This window comes from Carlito syrichta, unplaced genomic scaffold (assembly GCF_000164805.1).
Source record: "Carlito syrichta isolate Samal-C Ts95f unplaced genomic scaffold, Tarsius_syrichta-2.0.1 Scaffold306692, whole genome shotgun sequence".
Classification (NCBI taxonomy): Eukaryota; Metazoa; Chordata; class Mammalia; order Primates; family Tarsiidae; genus Carlito; species Carlito syrichta.
This window is the reverse complement of record NW_007250788.1, coordinates 78,499-85,128: the sequence shown is the minus strand read 5'-3', so window position 1 is coordinate 85,128 and position 6,630 is coordinate 78,499. Positions and strand designations below refer to the sequence as shown.

The 6,630-nt window shown below is 48.7% G+C and overlaps 1 pseudogene; it reads left to right on the top strand.

Moving 5' to 3' along the window:
- Window positions 1-882: 882 nt before the first annotated feature.
- The window catches only part of LOC103265604, a 13,030-nt pseudogene continuing 7,282 nt past the window's right edge, over window positions 883-6,630 (top strand).

The window sequence follows — 6,630 nt, the reverse complement described above, 5'->3', positions numbered from 1 at the left end:
GGGCTCCCTCAAGACCGGCCATCGCCGTGTGTTTCTGATCACCCGGCCGAGAACAGAGCTGGACAGATGGCGGTCACCGTGAGGGCTGGAGGCCATGCCACTCCTAGAGCTCCCAGATCACATACAAGGGAGAAAGGGCAGGCAGGCCTAAGCACAGGGTACCGTCTTCTGCTCATGAGGATGGCCAGTGGAGGTGGAGTCAAAGCGGCAGGTGGAGACAGGACCCCAGTACAACTTCTGTGGCTCTGTTCTGGTGGTCGAGGCGGCCAGGTGGGGATAGGCTGTCCAGGCGCGGGCTCCGAGCTCGGTGCTCAGTGTTCCAAATCCCCGGTGCCCCACATTCCAGACAGCAGGCGCAGTGCCCACCCCACTAGTTGACGGGGATCTGGCCTCTTCCACCTCTGCAGGAAAACACCAGTTAAGACATCATCCTTGGGGACAAAGGTGGAAGGTGGGACCTGGTGGAAGAGCCAGCATCTTGGTAGCTGTGAAAGAGGTTTCGTCCACAACTGAGGTGGGGGAGTGGATAGACTCCAGGGACCAAGCGCTGTGAAGAGCCTGCTGCTTTAGACGACTGGAAGACCCCAGAGGGAGACACAGACGTGACCACAGGCCATGTCCCTTTCCTCTACCAAAATCTCTTCTGGGCAAGTTCCTTGAGTTCTCCACTTCCTGCTCACTCCTGTCACTGCAACTCTGTTTGAGGCTGGCCCTCGGCTGTGGTGACAACATGGCTGAGCACACAGAAACAGCGTGGGGAGCTCCTCGGGACGTGAGGAGCTGACCTAATTTCTGATGGCTTGCTTTCTGTTGTGGGAGGAATAAAAACAGAAGTCCTAGAAAAATAACTCCTTCATTGCATTCTATAATTCATCCCCCAGGATGCTGGGCGCCTGCCTCCAAACTGCTCCAGCCCAGTCTGAGGATTTGGCGATCGACACTATTCAGAAAACCAGTGGAATCAGACCCTTGAAACAACAGCCTGACACCCAGCCCCAGCCTTCCCACGCGTCTGAACAGCCTGGCCAGGAGCCCCCAGAGCAGGAAGGTAGGACCTGCCGGGCCACTCGTGTTGTGCTGCCAAAACCCAAAGCTGTTTGGGTCGGCCAAGCGTGCTCAGCCTATTCCCCGAGAGGATTTCTCACAGTTACTTTTTAAAAACAATCCTACTCTCGACCGTAAAGTAATATACAGGGAGTTGATGACTTCAGTTCCTTTTAAATTTTTAAATGATAGATAGACAGCGTAGAAGGTGGTAGTAACCACTGCTGCTTTTTGTAAAATAGCTAATGGGAAAGAAGTTTCCTTGCTTCCTTTCTCCCTCCCGCCACTCTTCATTTCTTTCTCTTTTTGTCCCTTTGTCGTCTCTCGCCCTTCTTCCCTTCTTTGTTGCTTAAACAATCGTAGCTGCTCCATGAACGTGGTGGCAACTCATGGGATTCGTGCATACTCTTGGCAATCTGGCTCAGTCTACACTTGAGCAGCCACGTCTAAGGGGCTGGAGTTGGCATTGATCTTGGCACCACCTACTCCTGTCTGGGTGCTTTCCAAAACAGAGATGATTGCCAGTGATCAGGGAAACCGAGCTACCTCAAGTTATGCTGCCTTTACTGATCCCAAATGGTTGATTGGCAATGCCGCAAAGAACCAAACCGGTTTTCAATGCCAAAAGTCTGACATGAAGCATTGGCCAGTCACGGTGGTGGATGATGCAGGCAGGCCAAAGTCCAAATAGAGTTTGAGAGAGACGAAAAGCTTCTGTCCAGAGAAGGTGTCATCCGTGGTTCTGACAAAGATGAAGGAAGTTGTAGAAGCCCACCTTGGGAAGGTTGTCACCAATGCTATGGTCGCAATCTGCCTTGCTTTAATGACCCTTAGTATCAGGCTGCCAAAGATGCCAGAACTGTTACTGGCTTAAATGTACTTAGAATTATCAATGGGCCAACTGCTGCTCTTGCTTATGGCTTAGACAGAAAGGTGGGAGCTGAAAGAAATGTGCTAATCTCTGACCGGGGAGCTGGCACTTTTGATGTGTCAATTCTCACTATTGAGGATGGAATCCTTGAAGCCAAGTCTATACCTGGAGACACTCACTTAGGTAGAGAAGACTTTGACAACCAAATGGTCAGCCTTTTCATTGCTGAGTTGAGGCGTAAGCCTGAGAAGGACATCCGTGAGAACAAGAGAGCTGTCCAGTGCCTCCATACTGCTTATGAACGTGCTAAGTATGCTCTGTCTTCCAGAGCCCAGGCCAGTATAGAGGTTGATTCTCTCTATGAGGGAATTGATTTTTATACCTCCATCATCCGTGCCCAATTTGAAGAATCAAATGCTGACTGTTCTGTGGCACTCTGGACTCCATAGAGAAAGTCCTCTGAGATGCCAAACTAGACAAGTCACAGATCCATGATACTGTCTCGCTTGGTGGTTCTATTCGCGTCCTCAAGATTCAGAAGCTTCTACAAGACTTATTTAGTGGAAAAGAACTGAATAAGAGCATCAATCCCAATGAGGCTGTTACTTAGGGTGCAGCTGTCCAGGCAACCATCCTATCTGGAGACAAATCTGAAAGTGTGCAAGATTTGCTGTTGTTGGATGTTGGTCCTCTTTCCCGTGGTAGTTAAACTACTGATCGAGTCATGACTGTCCTCGTTAAGTGCAATACTACCATTCCTACCCAGTGGACACGGACCTTCACTGCCTACTCTGTAGCTGGCCTGGTGTGCTTATTCAGGTTTATGAAGGTGGGCATGCCAGGACCAAGGATAACAAGCTGCTCGGCAAGTTTGAACTCACAGGCATACCTCCTGCACCTCATGGTGTTCCTCAAACTGAAGTCAGTTTTGATGCTGAGGCCAATGCCATCCTCAATGTCTCTGCTGTGGTTAAGAATACAGGCCAAGAGAATAAGATAAAAGATTCAATCCACAAGCAAGAAATATCCATCCTAAACTTATATGCACCCAATGCAGGAACACTGAGTTTTATAAATCAACTGCTAAGTAAACTAAAAGAGGACATTGACTCATACATAATCACAACCGAAGACTTAAACACCCCACTAGCAGCCGTAGATAGAACATCAGGGGAAAACATTTAAAAATGAGGAGATCCAGAACCTCAACTCGACACTTGACCAAATGGACTTTATAGACACCTACAGAACACTTCACTCAACAGCTATAAAGTATACATTCTCCTTATCAGCACATGGAACATACTCCAAGATTGACCACATTCTTGGACATAAATCAAGCAGAAACTAATTCCAAAAGATCAAAATAATACCATGCACTTTCTCAGATCACAGTGGAAAAAAAATAAATATTGCCAACAAGATCCCCCCAAAACACACAAAAACATGGACACTAAACAACATACTGCTGAATGACTTCTGGGTCGATGTGGAAATCAAGACAGAATTAAAAGTTTCTTGGAAACAAATGAAAATGAAGACACATCTCGTAAGAATATCTGGGATGCCATGAAAGCAGTACAAAGAGGAAAATGTATAGCTCTATACATACACATCAAGAAAACCAAAAGATAACAAGTAAACAGCCTAACATCACACCTAAGGGAGCTAGGAAGACAAGACCACCAAAATTCTAACTTCAGCAGAAGAATCCAGATCATCAAAATAGAGTTGCAACTGCAGGGCATAAAGACAAAAATATCAAAGAAAAATCAACAAAACAAAAAGCTGGTTCTTTGAAAGGATAAATAAGATTGACAGACCCCCTAGTCAGATTGACTAAGAAAAAGAGAGAGAAAACCAAATAAAAACAATTAAAAACACAAAAGATGAAGTCAAACTGACCCTGAGGAAATTCAAAAGATCATCAGTGATTACTATGCACACCTGTATGGAAATAAACTTGAAAACCTAAAGGAAATGGGGGACTTTCTGACATTACACAACTTCCCCAGGTTGAAACAAGAGGAAATCGAGACCCTAAATAGACTGAGGAAATAGACTATGTCATAAGAAAACTACCTACCAAAAAAGAAAAAAGGAAAAAGCCCTAGACCAGATGATTTTACAGCTGAATTCTACAAAACATATAAGTAGGAACTGATACCAATCTTATCAAAAGTAATCCGGGCAATTGAGAAAGATGGAACTCTCCCCAAATCATTTTATGAACCTAACACCACACTGATGCCCAAACCTGGCAAAGATCCAACAAGGAAAGATAATTATAGGCCAATCTCCTTGATGAACATGGATGCAAAAATTCTCAACAAGATTCTAGCTAATTGGATCCAACAACACATCTCAAGAGTCATCGACCATGACCGAGTAGGCTAAATATAAATAAATACCCATGTAGGGCAGCTTTTGATGAAACAGTAAAGATTGTTCTGGTTATACGACTTTTAGGTTCTCTGTTTTCTCCTTGGAAAACCCATGACGATAGAAAGAGCCTCGGCCTTGGAAGGGAATAGACTTGCAAATTGTGGCCTGGGAACCTCTTGGGACATCACGGCACAGAGCAAAGCAGCAGCTGATCTTGGCAAAGGAAGCGAGATAAAGTCAGCGACCAAGTCTGCTCCGTGGGAAATGCCAGGCGTCCACCCCTCCGATGCCGATGCACTTGAGGGCATGCTGCTGTCACGTTGTTCCTCACCTGGGACCAAGAAGCATCAAGCCCTTTCAACCGGAAAGGGTCCCCAACTCCCCATGCCCCTCACAGGGAAAGCCAGAGTAGATGCCTGCTTTCTTCTCTCACACTCTCTCCTTTGCTGTGTACAAGACAGACACCAACCCAGGGAGCCAGGGGCGAGTAACCTGGTTGACACCAATGAGGGTGGTTGGAGGGAGGAGCACGGCTTCAGCAGCTGGGAGGGAGGGCCCGGACCCTGCCCGGCAGCTCCAGGGGCCAGAACACCAGAGCCAGGAGCGCCCTTCTGGCTTTCAGATTTCGAGGCATTTTAGAACAAAAGGAGATGTATACAGTTGCCGCCTGAGAGCAAGAATGAATAAGAACCCCAAAGACAGTGACTTTGCCTACTGTTAGTCTCAGCTGTGGTTGTTTTTATTTTGTTTTGCTTTTACTTTATTTCATGATAAAGACGCGGGGTTCAAGGCAGGGTTCGGCACGTCGGCTGTCGATATGCAGGTGAGGTTTGGGCCTCCAACTTGTCCTCGCCTCCCCTGGTTTGGGACCAGGCACCCTTTGTGTTGCCCTGAACCCCACCCCACCCCCTTGACCTCGAGTGAGCCTCGGACAGGAGCGTTCCCTGGGCTGCACCTTATGTTTTTCTTGACGATCCAAGCAAAAGGGTTATGACCATGCATGAATTAATGGATCGAAGTTCTTAGGATTTCACAGTTGGAATCCCCATCTCTCGAACTGGCGCTCGCACTCAGCGCTGCCCACATCTTTGCTCCTGCCGACCTCCCGCGGTCGGCCCCTTTTGTGGCCCTGACAAGCCCGAGGCTTGGCTGACACGGGGAGAGAGGCTGCAGCCCTGGTTGGCTGTCCCATCAGTTGCCAGGCTGTTTTTCTTCATTCGTGTCACTGACTTTGCCCTTTCTTGCTCCGTAGGCTACTTGGCGCTCGATAGCTCTAGCCTTCTCACACAATGAAGTCCTTGAAATACGTATGTTGGCGCTTCCCCAAGCAGACTGCAACTGCTCACTGCCTGTCTTAGGCAGCTGGGGCTGCCCTGGGCTGGGCGCCTTAGACAACAGGCACAGATCTTTCCCACTCGGGAGGCTGGAGGTCCGCCGGTTGGGTTCTCAGTGAGGGCTCTTTTCCTGGCTTGCAGACGGCTGTCTGCCCATGTGCTCACTTGGCCTTCCTTGGGGGTGGGGGGGGAGAGAAGAGAAAGGAGCAAGGAAGAGAGAGAAGAGAGGAAAGAGATGAGAGAGAGAAAGAGAGACGGAAGAGGAGGGAGAGAGAGAGAGAAAGAGGAGATCTGGCCTTCATTACCTCCACACGTTCTGTCTCCACACGCCGTCCCGTGGGGCTGAGCACATGAATCTGGGGGCAGTGATTCCATCTGCAAGACTGCCCGACGGACGACAGGGCACCCACTGCACACAGTGGCAGCTATTGATGGGGTTAATCTCATTGCAACTTTAATTGGAGGCTGACTCCACGCTGTGTTTATGCCCGGTCTTGGTGTTTTCTCCCCACTTGGTGCTCGAGTCACCACTTACACCCATTTCGGGGAGGTTGATTTATAGATTTGTCTTGCTTTTGCCCCAGGTGTCAAGTCTACTCAAATCTGGTTTATTTTATTTTTGCGGAAAAAAAAACAGGTCAGTATGGAATCCTCTGTCCCCATTAAACGCTGGTACGCATCGTACGGCCGTCGCCTTGACATTATCCACAGCTGCACAGACACAAGTGTCCACTCACCCGTCCTCTCTCTCCCTCACCCCTCCTCTCCTTCTCTCTTCCCCACCCCCCTCTCCTCCCCCATCCCTGCCTGCTCTCTTGCCCTCTCTGTCTTTCCTTCTCTCGGCCCTCTGTTCCCCTGTCGGCCTCTCCTTTCTCTCTTCCCCTCGATCTCTTCCCTCTTTCTCTCCCCCATCTCTCCTCCCTCTCCCTCCTCCTCTCTCCTTCTTTCTCCTCCACCTGCCCCCTTCACCTGTCTCTGTCTCTGTCTCTCTCTCTC